Below are 16787 nucleotides of genomic sequence, written 5' to 3'. Positions count from 1 at the left end.
CCATCCAAAATGCTCCTATCACCAATAAACGCAGATTGGGATTCTCCTACTATTTTAGACAACACCTTTTTGAGCAGCGATGCTAGGAGCTTAGAAAGAATTTTATATATAGAACCAAGAAGGCTAATTGGTCTATAGTCCAAAATACCATCTGGACAATCTTTCTTAGGAATCAGTGTTATGAAAGAGTTGTTAATACCTTTAGCCAAACACCCATTAGCATAGAATTCATTGAAGAACTTCAAGATATCCTTCTTAAACACCTTCCAACATTTTTGAAAGCACAACATGCCAAATCCATCTGGTCTTGGCGCCTTGTTACCATCACTTTCCTTAACAACTCTCCGAATTTCCCCTTTTGAGAATGGCTCAACTAGTCCAGCGGATTCCATGTCCTGACCAATGGTCATGTGTCTTTCTATTTATTTTATTTTATTTTTATTGTCTTTTGATTTTCTTTTAAGTTTGTTTATTAAATATGTTCATTTATAATCATTTTCTTTTATTTATATGTACTTATTCATTTAGTGGAATATAAATATACGAGAATATATGTAGGAGATAAAAGAATTTCATTAGTAAAGTAATTATCGCCTGCTCTTTTCTTTTTATTTTATTTTATTTATAATTTTGATCTTTACAAATAAAATACACTATTCATTTGGTCCTCTCTCTCTAATTTTTTTTTTTGGGGTGCACATATATTATATGTTCTTTATTATTATTGTTATTATTATTTTGCTGCTTTACTCATTTTTAATATTTTATTTATTTATTATTCAAGTCAATAAAGCTAAGTTCTCTTCCATATCTATTTTGTAAGTTGTTAATGGTATTTTTCTTATATTTTATAGAGTACTCATTATATATACACAAAATCAGAATTTAATATTTTATAAAAATTATAGTGTATTTTTTGGGTATTTTTATACGTTTTATAGGGAAATTGTAACTTAAAATTTTTAAATAAGAGTATAAAAAAAAAGGGACATTAAAAAAAATGGATCCATTTGGTATCATTTGAAAAATTATTTTCTTTTATTGAAGACACAAAAAAATATCAAAACAATGCCTAAAATGCATTTGTGGAATTATTTTAGCAAAATATATTGTTTTCAAATAATTTTAAACTATGTTCAGAGTTGTAAAAAAAGGATTGAATTAAAAAATGAAATTGGTACAAAACATTAATGCTTTTAAGCTTCACTCATTTTTTATATCAAAGAATGGGGAAAAAAAAAATCACATATTGAAAATGAAAACAAAAAGAAACTAGTGTTTTGATGGGTGCAGACATTCAATTTCAAGCTTTGGGGCTTACCTAGACTGATCTCTGACCATTGCCCTATTGTTTTGATGGAAGATGAGAGGGATTGGGGGCCTAGACCATTCAGGTTTATAAGTGCTTGGATTATGCACCCAAAATTCTTATCATTTGTGGAACAAACTTGGGCTGCTGTAAATGTGGTGGGTTGGGCTGGATACAGGTGCTTAGTCAAATTCAAAGGGTTAAAATCAGCATTAAAGAGGTGGAATATTGAGGTGTTTGGAAATGTGGAGAACAAGCTTAAAGCTACAGAGAACGAAGTTCATGCACTTGAGTTGGTGGCTGAAGTAAGGGCTTTGTCGGCGGATGAAGTAGCTAGGAAAAGAGAACTGAAAGGGGATGCGTGGAAATTAAGTACAATGCTGGAGAGAATGTGGTTTCAAAAATCTAGACTTAAATGGGCATTATTGGGTGACAGAAATACCTCCTTTTTTCATGCTATGGCCAGGTGTAGAAGTAACAGAAATGCATTATGCTCTATTTTGGTGGGTGGAAATACTGTAGAAGAGCCAATAGTGATTAAGGATGAGGTCTTCAAACACTTTTCCAACATGTTCGAGGAGCCTTGGAGGGTTAGGCCAACCTTAGATGGCCCCTTTAGGTCAATTGGGGAAGGTCATGAGTCTGGTTCTTTGGAAGCAGAATTTTCTGAGGAGGAAATTTTTAGTGCTATTAAATCTTGTGGGGGTAACAAGGCCCCCGGGCCCGATGGTTTTAATATGGGTTTCTTTCAGAAATGCTGGCACATTGTGAAGGAGGAGGTCTTGCAAGTTATGAGGGAATTTCATCAAAATGCCAAGTTGGTTAGAGGGTTAAATAGTTCCTTCATAGCTTTAATCCCAAAAAATGAAAACCCAGCTAGCCTTAATGAATATAGGCCCGTCAGCTTAGTGGGCTCCGTATACAAGATATTGGCCAAGGTACTGTCAAATAGATTGAAACTAGTGCTACCTAGGATCATAAGTGAATCTCAATCAGCATTTTTGAAGGGCAGAAATATTTTAGATGGCATACTTATTGCTAACGAGATAATAGATGGGTGGAAGAAGACTAGAGGAAGGGGAGTTGTGCTTAAACTGGATTTCCATAAAGCCTACGATTCGGTCAATTGGGAATTTTTGTATACTATGTTGTCTAAATTTGGTTTTGGCCCTAAGTGGGTTAGTTGGATGAAGGAGTGTGTTGCCTCTGTGAGAACCTCAGTGTTGGTTAATGGGTCTCCAACTCCTGAATTTTGCCCTCAGAGGGGACTTCGTCAGGGAGACCCACTGTCACCTTTCCTATTCATCATTGTGGCTGAAGCACTTAATATCTTGTTGGGTAGAGCTAAAAATGTGGGCCTGATTAGAGGGGCGTCTGTTGGGCCCAATGGTCTTCGGATTACTCATCTTCAATTTGCGGATGATACCATCTTGTTCTGTGAAACAGATTGGGAGGAAATGGCCAATATAAAACGAATTCTCAGGTGCTTTGAAGTCTTATCAGGACTTAGAATTAATTTTAACAAAAGTGTGGTCTGTGGGGTGGGAATTCCAGATGAGCTGGGTCAAGATTTTGCAAGAAGGTTGAATTGTAAATTCCAGAAATTGCCCATCAAATACTTGGGGCTGCCATTAGGGGCCAGCCCAAGAAGTAGTAGAATGTGGCCGCCAGTGATTGATAAGTGTAAACAAAGGCTTGCTTCTTGGAAGAGGAGATATCTATCATTTGCAGGTCGGCTAACTTTGATTAAGTCTGTCCTTGCCAGCTTACCAATTTTTTATCTCTCAATTTTTAAGATGCCGGAGATGGTAGCAAAAAAGATGGAAAGCATTCAGTCTGGGTTTCTTTGGGGTGGCTCAGATTTGAGGAGGAAAGTGCACTTGGTGAAATGGGAGGATGTTTCTAAAAATAAAAGCATAGGAGGATTGGGTGTTAAGAGAATTAGAACTATGAATGTATGCCTTTTACTGAAGTGGTAGTGGAGGTTTGGTACTGAGGAGAACTCTCTTTGGAAGAAGGTTATTTGTGGAAAGTATAGGGAGTTAGGTGGGGCATGGTTTCCTTCTAGTGAGAGGACTAGAACTTTCTCCAAGATATGGGCTGACATTATTTATACTGTGGAGTCTAAGGCAGAGCTTATGCAATTTTTTAAGAGCAATGCTGTGGTCAAGATTGGGGATGGCAGAAGAATTAGATTTTGGTTTGACTGTTGGATAGGGGGCGTATGTCTTAGAGATGAATTTCCTAGATTATACTCCCTATCAGTTGACAAGCAAGGGTCTGTATTCATGTTTCACAACAATAGAGATGTATATGGGAATTGGGTGTTGAATTTTAGGAGGCCCCTCTTTGTCTGGGAGACAGAAGAATTGAGTAGATTGTTACAGCATCTAAGTAGCCCCCCTGTGCTCAGAGTTAATGTTGCTGATTGTCTGACTTGGAATGCTACGGCATCTGGCGGCTTTAGTGTATCATCTGTCTACCAGTGGTTTGAAGTGGGCTTTGGGTCTAATAGTTTGATCTCTACTTGGTTGTGGAAGGCCCCTGCTCCACCAAGAGCACTATTCTTTGGTTGGTTGGTTTGGAGGGGGAGAATCAAATCTGCTAGTTATTTGCATAGGATTGGTATCCTCAATGCCAATGTGGATGTCTGCTGTGTTTTTTGCAAAGAAGGGGAGGAAACTATTAATCATGTGTTACTTCATTGCCCTTATGTATGGATGATTTGGTCTTATTTTGTCAAAAGGTGGGGGATGCAGTGGGTTTCACCTGGTTCGGTTCAGGGTGCTCTTCAATGGTGGTATGGCTGTAGTATGAGGAAAATTGAAAAGAAGCTGTGGAGTGTAATACCATTTGCTATTTTCTGGTCAATATGGAAACAGAGGAACGAATCTGTGTTCAATGGGGTGGAACCTAATTTCAGTGTTCTGTGTGAAACCATCGAGGTACGAATTGCTCTGTGGGTTAAATCTTATGTCCCAGATTTGAAATATACGGTCCATGATCTGGTGAATAATATGCAGCAGATTAGTAAGTGCTTGCGTTAGGAGGGGCTGTCATGCTGGGTTGAAAGGTATGCTGTGTTGCATCAGGTGTGCACAATTGGAATGCCGTAATTGGGCTGGTTGAGATGGAGTCAAATATCACTTGGGTGTGTCAGTTCATCTGGACCTGCTGTTCTATTGAGATGGATTAAACAAAATTGGGGAGTGGATTGCTTGTAGGGCTGCTGGAATGGATGCTGGTTGCTGGTAATGTTTTGGCTGCTATTCCATCAGATCTCAACAGAGATGAGTGGGTTGCAGCATTGCCAGGGGAGTGCTTGGGTGCATGTCTGCTGGTGCTGTTCTGTTTGAGTACTGAACTGGGACCTCTGCTTTGGAGTGCTGGCTGTGTTGGGGTTGTGGAGGCATTCTGCTGGTTGCTTCCCTGATCTGGTGCATAACTCCAGCAGTCATCCACCTCTCGGAGTCGCAGCTGCTCTCCACTCTTGGAAGGGCTGTCTGATCTGTCTTTTTTTCTCCATGCTTTTGTTCTTTTCTTTGTGCGTTGGTTTCTCACCAACTAGGAGGTTGGAGCTTGTTTTAGCTCCAAGCTCCTCTTTATTGATGTAAATTTTCTTTCCATCAATAAAGTTTTTTGCCGATCAAAAAAAAAAGTTCTGCTTTTATCATTGTAATTTCGTATCATTATTAAATTAAGTTGTTCTGATTTCTTACTTGCATTCAATCCTATGAACTGTAACAACAATAAACTAATATTTTCTATTCGCATGTATTATGAAACTAATTCCTTTATAAATTTGATGAAAAGCTTTTTTAAGTTTATGTTGGTCTGAGTCTTTACATATGTGATAGTAAGAGAGAGAGAGATTCTTTGGAACCTACTAATACAATATTTTTTGCAAACTCAATTTAATTATGGTTGATGTCTATTTAAAATGATTCGCAATTTTTTTTTTATATTTAATAGATACTGAATATTTTAAATTATTTGTCTAGATTTTGTACAATTCTTCTTCAATTTTTTTTTTCTCGTTTTAACTGAGAGTATAAATTGTAATTTAAACTATTTTTTATAGGTTTTATTTTTTACAGTTTTGATAATTTTTTTTTTTAAACTTGGAAGAACTTTTATAATTTTGTTGTATGATTATCTTACTATATTTCCACAATTTCTTAATTTTTAATTAATATTATTTGTAATTATTTATATTACTCTTTTATTTAAAAACATTCTAACACAACTCCTTCATAACAAGGGTAAAAAAACTAGTTAGTAATGAAGTTCTTGAAAATGGTAAGCAAAAAAAAAAAAAAAGCCTCGATTAAATTTTAACAATCTATTTTACCAATACTCTATTAGTCATTCCCAAAGCTATAAATCGATATATTTTCTTTTTAATCAGTAAATAAATAAATAAATTTGTTGATGTAATAAGAAGAACGGAATAATGTACAAGACTAATCCCATCAAAATCAACAGGGCTAGTTCATTTGGCCAAAATTTATGTCTCATTAGGAGGATAGTGATTTGAATCACCTTACTTGCGTGTGTCTCATTCTTGGTGTCTCATTCTTGGTGTATTTATTAAGATTTCTCTATCTCATTTTAAAAGTTTCTTTGTATTATTATTGTGTGTGCTAAAATCTATTGGAACAAATTATCTTGAATTTTTCAGTTGGTGGTTTTCGGATCTTCAAAACTTGGTGATAATCTTGTCTATGTGGGATAAAAATTTGGTGCTTCAAGTTGCATTACTAAGTCGCTTTCCTAAAGACAATATTTGCACCCATCAAAAGGTGTGCAGGGGTTACAACAAATTTGCCTCCACGATACAATGAAGCCTGATCTAAAGATCAAATCTATCGGCGTCTGCACTGCCAACAGTAGATCAGAATACTCTTGATATAATCAAGAAAACCAAGACATTAATAATCAAATTTGCAGAACTTGATTAGCAGTAAGAAAAGCAGAAATTTGCTTAAGAAACTCTTGATTGAAAATTCTAAATCAAGAGGGAGAGAGGAAGAGAGAGAATTGCAAGAATAAATACTAAATTTTTGAATGGAATGAAATGACTAATTTTGTAGCCTATTTATAGGCCTTGATGCACCTGATCGAATGGTGATGTCCCTTGATCGCATCAAATCATATTTGACCGTTGGATCGACGATCTACGGTGCAGATAATTCTCACACCGAACAGACGCCTTGACTAATCACACCTGATCACGATGGGGTCACTACAAGAAATTGCATTTTTCGCAACGCAACAAAATATGTTGCTAAAAGGGAAAATTCGTTGGCAAAGAGTTTTACCGACACACAAAGCTACGTTGGCAACCCGTAGGCAAAAGTGAGTTGGCAAAAGTTTTTACCGACGAAATTATCATTGCATTGGTGAAAGTAATGCCTTTAGCGACGAACATAGTCGTCGATAAAAGCCTTCATCCATCGTTGGCAATTTACCTTGCGTCGGTAAAAGTCATTCAAATATGATGATTATGTGGCACTTTTCGCGACACAAATTTGTATGGGCAAAAAATATACTTTTAGCAACAAAATATGCGTCGGAAAAAATAAACTTTTGGCGACACATTTACGTCGGTAAATGTTGCCATTTACCGATGATTTGTTTGTCGCTAAAGCTTTACTTTTGGCAACGACAAATTGGCATTGGCAAAAAATACACTTCTACCAACACAATGAGTGGGCAAAAGTAAACTTTTAACGACACATTTACGTTGGTAAATGTTGCCATTTGCCAACAATTTGGTTGTCGATAAAGCTTTACTTTTGGCAACGACAAATTGACATTGGCAAAAAATACACTTTTAGCAACACAATATGAGTGGGCAAAAATAAACTTTTGGCTACACATTTACCGACAAGTTGTTTGTCAAGAAAGCTTTACTTTTTGACAACGACAAATTTGTAGCGGCAAAAAAAATTGAAAATCATTTATATTTTTTTATAAGATGTACATATTTACAAGAGGCATCCCTCAGGCACTATTATTACAAACTAATAATATTGATATTAAATCACCTAAAGTTGATGTGTAGGCCAAAAAACACTGTTGAAAAATATGCTTTTGGAAGCGGTGTATAAAATCTGAACAGGTAAACTCACTAAAATACTCAAATTCATCCAAATTATGAACCCATAGTAAAAACAACAAATAACAAAATGAAAACATGAAACTAACAACCCAAATTTGCAGCAGACCATCATCTAGTAGCAGCCCGCTTTACAATAACATTGCAGCAGCAGCAGCAGCAGAGCAAAATTCTGCAGCAGCACACCGGCAGCAGCAGCAGCGGACCAACAAGCAACAACCATCAGCCAACAGTGCTCTGAAAAATGAGAGAAGAAAAACAGTTAATCATTGAGGGGGAATTTGGGGAAATCCGCTAATAATAGCGGGGCAGGGTGGGTTTCCATTGGGTTCGGATTTAATTGCCATCCATAATTCTACCCAAAAGATTCCACAATGAATCTCTTTCATCAACAAAATCAACAGAAAATAACTATCTACTATCTAGACAATTCAACAACCAAAAAGTAGCATGATTTAAAGACGACTGATTAAGTTGCCATTTCTTTGTAGACATCATGTGCATGACTGGGGATTATTTGATATCAAACCAATAACTCATCTTGTGCAAGTCACTATCTCGAGTACAAATGCAATGTATGTTTTTGGTAATTTCTCTAAGAACGTAATGAAGATGAACTCTTATGATTAGATGGATTAAAAAAATGGATGCATTATTGTTAGAACTTACATTGTTCCTGCCACACAGGTACTGACATGAGTCATGTTGGCTGGGATAAGTTTTGGTAGGCCAAAATCTGAAATTTTGGGTGTCAAGTCTTTGTCAAGGAGAATATTGGTAGCTTTGATATCTCGATGAACAATATGTGGTCGCAATTCCTCATGAAGAATGGCAAGTCCCCGTGCAATCCCAACGCAAATTCTAGTTCATGTTCGCCAACTAAACTGGATGCTACTGGAAGATTTAGGTCAACAACCAGCAGATTGGGCTGCAAAGATTGTGAAGATTCAAACAAAAAACACTTCATGAGGAAATGCATCTGTCACGTAAGCCTACATAATTGAATCCTCTACTGCTAATGTCTTTGAGCAAATAACAAGAGAATCTCTGAAGGAAAGAATGTTATAATTAGACAGTTATGGAATTCTCTCACATTTAAAGGCAAAAGCATCATTGCATTGGTATTTTCATGTCCATTTTCTCAATTGAATTCTATTAGCAACACAGAGCACATACAATTTGCTGTCTAATGGTGAATTATGTGAGGAGGTGCTTGCCACTCTGAATTGTTTTCTCTATGGGTATCATTCAATCAAATAAGTTTCTTAAACAATCAGACTGTTTTAGGTTATTGATTAATGAGCTTGTTCAAACCAATATGGAGACTGGACAAGGCCTCAGCTTGAAAAAATAGAAAATAAAAATAATCGGCCCCCTTGAATATTATTTATAATAGCATGCGTAATTTAGGAAGAAATAAGAGTTTTTTCTAATCCCCCCTCCCCCCCCCCCCCGGTTTGGGAGAAGCTTTGTCTAAAATCAGTGCCAATACAAACAAAATCAAGCAAGATCCCTTTGGAATTATTAGGTTCATGCTTTGTTGTAAAGATCTGTTTATGACTGAACCAGCAGGTAAAAAACTAATATACGCGATCGATCAAAAAATAGAAGAGATTGAGAATTTACTACTAAAGGGAAATAGTTATTTCAAGTGGACCTTAATTGGTATTTAGCCTTGACTAATCACCCCAGAAATAAAGCAAAAATAAAAAATTTAAAAAATCATATTCAAAGTTAATGTAGCAGAAAAGTGTTGATCATTCATGGGTATAATTGGGAGGACCTCAAACAAGAATCAAACAAAGTCCCATGAAATGGTTAATTATACTGCTTTCAAATCATTGCCAGTGATTTGCCCATTATTTGTTAGCATCCACTACATTTCTCCAAATAGCAAAGAGGACCACTTGAAGAGAATCATCCACATGGGATTTGTGAGGTGTGTCGGGCAAATTGAATCCTCTACTGCTACTGCTAATGTCTTTGAGCAGATTCAGAGGATATCTGCAAGGTTGAGACAGTATGGAAAGATTGAAGGGAAGAATGTGTTTTATTGGTTTCAGAACCATAAAGCTTGAGAGAGGCAGAAGAAGAGGTTCACCACTGATATCCCCATGCAGAGAAGTGGTGTTGGTGGAAATGGAGGAGGAGGTTGGAGATCTGAAGATCCTGTTTATAACAAGTACCCTAACATCAGCCCTGGTAAAGCATCAACAGTCAGCAACCTCTCTCTCTCTCTCTCTCTCTCTCTCTCTCTTCATTGTTCATTTCTCCACAATGCTTTTGTAGATGTACTTATGATATGTATATATTTATTGCTTTACATTTGTTACTCCGTTCAAATTATGCTAAAGACTAAGCTGGTTTTTTTATTTTTAATGTGGATCAATTAATAGTTTTATGAAGAACTTAAGTCTAGGTCAAGCAGTTGAGATCCTTGGGTTTTATTTATTTATTTTTTTTCAAACATTCAAGTGGTTATACTCCTTAATTTCTAAGAAATAAATTGGGGGAGATTCTAAGTTTGAATTTATGATGAAGCATCGAATGTTATTAGTAGTAATTTAACTTACTACTAACTAATTAACTAACCAACTAATTTTGACACCCGGGAAAAAAAATATATGTACTTTCATACCATTTAATTTTTAATTTTTTTTTTTAATATTAGTTTGGTGGTGTGTGTTTTTGCAGCAGTTCCATCGCCATCTTCATCTTCATCACCTGGAATGCTTGCTGTAGGGCAGATGGGTAGCTATGGTGGGTATGGATCTGTGACTATGGAGAAAAGTTTTTGGGTAAGTTACACTATACTATACTACTCTCTAATACTGACTGAATACAGGTTGCTGTCATTATGTAGTTGGGCAGCCAGTGAACACAAAATCATGGTCCAGTTATTGTCTTCCTCTCTCAACCTAGATTCAGAATTGTCTATACATTCCAATCATCTAAAAACTAGCCTTAATTCAAAACCATCCAAAAAGAACTATCCTTAAGTTATAATTGTCCAAAAAGTTATAAACTACCCAAAAACTATATCATATATAAGTTTCTAAACAAGTGTTGTTAAAAAAAATCCTATAGTCAAATAAGTGTTGTTGTTCTGCAGTATACGGAGAAGCCACCATACAATAAATTAGGATTTGACAGCTGAAACATTTTATAACTAGCATATTCATCTTTATAATTGAACAGAATCATTAACAGATCAGATTAACTAAATCCATGTCTGATCTGTTAACAATCAGACCTATTAGATTCTGATAGTAATTGAATAATTACATTTCAACCACAAATTATTGGATTAGATTCAGCTTAGAATACAATCCATTGATGGGCCTAGTCTCAGGTTTATATTCCTTTTCATTTTAAGACAAATTTTCCAAGGACATCTTGTATTTCTGATTTGCCTCACCGCCACCAACAATGATGCTAATTATAGTTGTATCAGTGACCAATTACGTTGCTTAAAAAGATAAAATCCACATCAGGGACGTTCTTAGTTAGCTCGCAGAAAAATAATCCCAAGTCTACCACTACAAACTCAAGTGTTATGCACAACGTTCATTCAAAATCTTATAGTATGGACTTAGGGCCATATTTTAATTAAATGAGAGGAAAAGCAGAGGGTAATCAAAATATGAAAATACCTTGTGTATGCTGATATTATTTCATCTTTAGTGAAACTATCTTCTTGTGTGCCAATCTCATGCAAATACAGAATCAGGATTGCTGCAAGACTGCGCCAAAAAAATTTCAATCCTCACCTATAACCAATAGTCTAATTTCCAATCAATAATTCAGAAATCATACCACATTTCTCAGCCAGGCATGACAATACTTTGTGGTTCCAAAGCATGCCCTGCAAAATGAAATCCCAACAACACCTACATAACAGAATACAGAATAGAATATAAATCTTGAATGTAGCCATTTCCCACCTAAATGATCTACCATCCAAGGTAAACCCATGCACTGATTGAATACATCGAACCGCTTCCTCCTCCTTTGAGTAAGTAATATATCTGGGATAGAAATCACGTTTAAGAACAGAACAGTTGTAGTGAAGTCATGGTCTGTCCCTGGCCTCTGTCATCCAAGGCACTCTGCGAAACCGTTTCATTAGAGTAATTCCTAAAAAAATCCATGTTTCCTCTCACATGGGACACACTTCAATTAGACTTTACTATCACTTCTATTTACAAGGAAAGTGCTTCAAATGGAAAGCAGTAAACGATCACTCAATGCAAGAGACTGTTAATTCCTTTATTATCACCTAAAATTCCGTCCAATGTCTGAGCAACAAACAAAATTTAAATTGGATCAGTCAGTGAAAACTCATTAACCACTGTTACAATTCTAAATAAGCAGAAACTACATCTAAATAGGCTTAGGCAATCAAATATGCAAATTGATATTAAATTCTAAGCATTTCATGAACCAAACACTGTATGACATCAAGTGAGATTTGAAATTCAACTGAAACACATAAAAATCTTCACAATACTGATAAATTCAAATAAAATCTAACCCGAAAGGAGTGTTGAAAACAATTCAAATGAGGCAAAGATCTAAACAGGACATTTCTAGCAAAAAACAAAACAAGGTTCAAACACTTTGCTCCCGAAAGTCGAATTTCAAGACGAAACAATCAAAAGATTCAACGAAATCCGATCCACATAATTGAAAAACTTTAAAATGCCAAAAATAAAACCAATTCTACAGTGAAAACAATGGATCGCTCACTAAACTAGCAAAATCTATTGAAAACGATACGAAACCTTTTACCAAAAAAAGCTGAAAGTGGAGTCTAACACTATGCCATCAACATAAGACTCTATATAACTTGCTTTAGTCCATTGAAAAATAAATCCATCAAATGATTAACATTTTCACCTCATCAAATTATGTAATGACAAATGCCAAATAAGAAATAAAGAAATAACTCATAACCAACATCCAAAAATAGCCAGAGGCATGCACACCAAAAAAAAAAAACTGCCACAAAATTGGAATAACAGTAGCATATCAACATACAAATGGGATGTTATATATCTTGGAATAGCTTTATGATTTAACTAGGTTTTTATGCGGCCAATCTTTGATTTAAGGAACTCTAGAAGAGTATTATGATGAACACTGAGTGGTCATCCAAGGAAAATTCACAATTCATATCCCTTTCTACCTAATGGGATAAAAATTGAGATCTGATTAGGTTCAAGGCTACATCTGTTCAAATTAGTCTTTAAGCAAACACAATTTTGGGGGCTTTGTCACTGATATTAAAGTTTGGCGGCAAAGAAAATTTATTCACCTTTTCTTTGAGGTGCAACAGAACTTCACCTCTGTTGTGTCCAAACTCGGCCCTTGCAAACTTCCAGGATGCTTGAGCTAGACCATATCCCAATACTCACTCACTCTCTCTCTCTCTCTCTCTCTCTCTCTCACACACACAGTAAAGAAAGGAAAATTGAAGATAAGAACATCAATAATAAAATTCAAGTGGATGACCTCCATATTATTTTTAGAATAAACTACAAATATACCTTATGAAATTTGTTTAAAATATATATTGTCTCTTGTAAATTTAGAGATTATAAATATCCCTTGTCAAATTTAATAGAATTAATAAATAAATAACTCAACTAATCTTCTATACAATAAAATCTGAGTTTTTGACAATTATGTATGCATGCATATCAACATTTGCACGTAATGATCCTATCATATGGCATTATAACATGAACTTTGCTGACTCAAAGCCTAATAAAACAGTAGACTCTGTTAACAAACATTTAGTATTTCCATCACATAAATATGAGATTGTTGACTAACTACTTACTCTCTTTTAAAGAAAAATAATGACAGTGATAGCATTAATAGTAATGATAAAAACACCAATAACAAAATCATCATAATAATAAAAATGACAGAAACAATAATAACAATTACAAAAAAAAAAACATAGCATGCTCACTTCCATCCAGAAGATCATGAACAAAACTGATACTGACTTTGGTATCAATACTTAATGCAATATTTGAAACCAAAACCCACTCAGTAGTTGGACAACCCTGACCATAACCAGTAAAGCTTCATTGAAAACCCCAAAGCTATTTTTCCTTTTTTTTTTTTTTGGCAAATTAAATAGAATTGTTCAACTGCCAGTTGAAACACTTTGTTTGACCACTTAAAAGGATTGTGTGAATTGAATTGTGTTCAAGCTTTATATATTATTAGTTAACAGGTTTTGAAGTGTTTGCAAATAAAAATAAATAAAAGACATGCTTTGAAATTTGAAATCTAGAATCATTTGACTGCTTGTTGAATTGGCAACCCTTTTGATTTGTTAACTAGATCAATTTCCATTCTTTCAAGACAGGCAAGTTCTGCTTATCAGCTTGAACACTTAAAGACCCACATGTGGCAACTGTTTTTCTTTCCAATCACCTTTAAAGGCTCAAATTCATCCAATTCAAATTTTGTTCGTCTTCATAGTTTCCTAAATTAACCGCAAAATCACTCTCATTGAACCTTTTTTTTTTTCTATGCTCTGGTTGCTCGAAGCAGAGACCGATATTACATTCATTTCATTTTTACTCATTTGCATTTTAGGATTATAAAATATAAGAGGGAAAGCCCACCCAGAAGAAATAAAAATAAAAAATGAAGAAGAAGAATAAGATGAAGATGAAGATGAATGCATTGTGTGGGCAGGGGCGGTTATAGCAGATTTAGATGAGGATATGAAAGTGATTTTATCATTATCTGAATGTTTACATGACACGCCATCCATAAGAATATAGATGAAGAATTAGCAAGTAGAACCTCGAGGGTCTGACCTTCTTGAAAGTATGATCGACAATAGTGGAAGTATGATATGGACTCTGATGGATAACCCTTCAAACAATTGATGAACTAGAGTCTCAATGTAGACACCCAAACAAACCCAACACTCAAATAGATCCAACAATCCATAACATTAATCCATCGATCAAAATTCTACAAACCCATAATCAAAATTGCAGTTAAAAAAACCAAATAATTGAACAAATATGGAGTGAATGTGTGTGTGTGTGTGAGAGAGAGAGAGAGAGGGAGAGAGAGAGAGAATGGTGGAATTCGAACATACCTCAAGAATCGAACTAATATTTTTTCAGATCGAAGAGAAGAGAATGAAACCCTTCCCCTTCGAACCGTCGATCATCGCCGCCGCTCAAGCAGTCTCACCACCGAAGAGAAAGCACAGTTTCCAGGTTGAAATCTCGCCGCTGCGAAGTCCCCTTTTCGAACCCTCCCTTTTTCTGTTTTGCAACTTATACAATTTTCAACGAACCCAAAGAGTTTGTATTTGATTGAAAAATAAAATAAAATAAAATCTTGTAGTGTTAGCTAATAAACAAAAAAAATTGTGAGAAGGCTGTGCAAGAATGAAAGACAAGGGTTTACCCATCCTGAAAAAAAGGAGGGGAATTTTGAGGGGGAAACTTTCCACTGCCTCAATTTTTTGAGGCAAAAAAAAAAAAAAAATTGAAATAAAATAAATAAATATATATATATATATATATATATATTTGTAAAAATTACAACCAATTTGAAAATTATAAAAATCAAAAATATATTTTTAAAATTTTTAAAATTATTTATGGCCTCCTAAAAGATAAAATTGTACAAAAATAATAAGTATTTTTTTAATTTTTTTACCAAATTTTTTTTTAGTTTTTTAGAAGAAAAAAATTCTGAAACAAGTTTCTGAAAGTAAAACCAAACATATTGAAATTGATAATCTAACCGCATTCTTTGGAAAAGTTTAAATTATCTCAAATTAGCCACCTCAACTTAAGAGTGTGTTTGGGCTTGATGGGTTCATTTTGTGATCTAATTTGATAATCACTTTAATTTTACAATTCAATAACTAGAATATTTAAAACTTTTAAAAAGTTATAATAAAAACACAAATCACTAAATCACCTTATTTCACTAGCAAAACTTTTACCAACGATTAGTGTTGTTGTCGCCAAATGTTTTACTCTTTGCCCACGCTAACTTGTCGTCGCCAAAAGTAAGCACACTAATAGCGACGCATATTGTGTTGCTAAAACATAAGCCTCGTAGCTAAATTTTTTGAAATTTTGGCGCCTACCAATTATTTTGCCGCCTAGTGAATGTTATGTTTTTTTAGCAACGGTAATAAATTGCGTCGGTAAAGGTCTACTTTTACCAACGAAATTCATCACTGCGCCGCCAAAAATATAGTTTTGGCTATGAAAAATTGACGTCGTCGCCAAAAGTAGTCGCTAAAAGTGCAATTTCTTGTAGTGGGTGCCATCTCATAAGTACGATCGTGCGCATCTCCAATCAACAGCTATGATCAACCCGGTCCAGATTAGACACATAACCGTTTGATTGGTTGGTTGACTCATTGCCAATGAACGACACGTCACTGCCACGTAGAGCTAACTGTATTCCACGTCACCCATGGCACGTTGGATCCACGTCATCACTCTAACCTGTCCGATGTAAATGGGAAAGCACCCTCATGGCACCTTGTGCCGATGCGTCTGTGCTATGTGCAAGTGCAAAGTGTGCCATCAAACGCCACACAGCCCACTGCCCACGACACGACTGCGCGCGTGTGCGTGTGCGTGTGCATGTGCGGATGGTGCAAAGCACCATCTTTACGATGTGGATGCATGCACACTAGCTTTCACCTCACAATTCTATATTCAAAGGAATATTTCATGTAACACTTTATTAAGTGCTCCATGTTTTCCTCTCTTTTCGATATAGGACAAAGCCCCAAGCTTATTTCATGCTTTCCAAAGAAAAACATGGAAGGTTTTGAAAACACCCAAAAATAAACTACAAATTTGAAAACCCATTTTGAAAATTCCCTAACATTCCCCCACCATTTTCAAAATATCAGATGATGATTCTTGGTTCACTTGGTAGCCTTATGCATAGGTGAAGATATCTTACAATTTGAATCATTCACTTAGTGAAGACATCTCAAAGTTAGTCAAGATGGCATAGTAGACTTGTCTTTGAACTAGTGATCTTATTCGACTAACCGGACATGTCTCATGCATAGTACAGGTTACCTCAAGTATTCAAACAAATCGACACGTGGATTGGCCTTGTGTCTATATCCTGTTTCATGAGCGCTCTAGGGTCAAGCCCTTAGACTCATAGGAAGCGGCACCACCTCCTACACTCACATAGATAAGCTTGCTAAGAGTACCCCTATAATTTATAGTACCCTAACAACTTAGTTGTAAGCTTATTAAGAGTTTTCTAACTCATCATTTTCTTTTCACATTACAGGTACCAAGCACTTCAACCTTGGGATGAAAA

The 16787-nt window shown here is 35.4% G+C and overlaps 1 long non-coding RNA gene and 1 pseudogene across 1 annotated transcript; one reads left to right on the top strand and one right to left on the bottom strand.

Moving 5' to 3' along the window:
• Positions 1 to 7251: 7251 nt before the first annotated feature.
• On the bottom strand, positions 7252 to 14823 carry LOC114278881 (uncharacterized). Its single transcript, XR_014342402.1, has 6 exons — positions 14566 to 14823; positions 11375 to 11539; positions 11247 to 11295; positions 11084 to 11173; positions 8100 to 8358; positions 7252 to 7667 (listed from the first exon to the last, which is right to left on the bottom strand). It is a non-coding gene; the product is annotated as an uncharacterized LOC114278881 (long non-coding RNA).
• Positions 9180 to 11050, top strand: LOC145801232 (uncharacterized; annotated as a pseudogene).
• Positions 14824 to 16787: the final 1964 nt, after the last annotated feature.

This window comes from Camellia sinensis, chromosome 10 (genome assembly GCF_055761805.1).
Source record: "Camellia sinensis isolate YWXY chromosome 10, ASM5576180v1, whole genome shotgun sequence".
In the NCBI taxonomy this organism is placed as follows: domain Eukaryota; kingdom Viridiplantae; phylum Streptophyta; class Magnoliopsida; order Ericales; family Theaceae; genus Camellia; species Camellia sinensis.
Note: the sequence above shows the minus strand (reverse complement) of the source record. Positions and strands in the feature narration are given on the sequence as shown.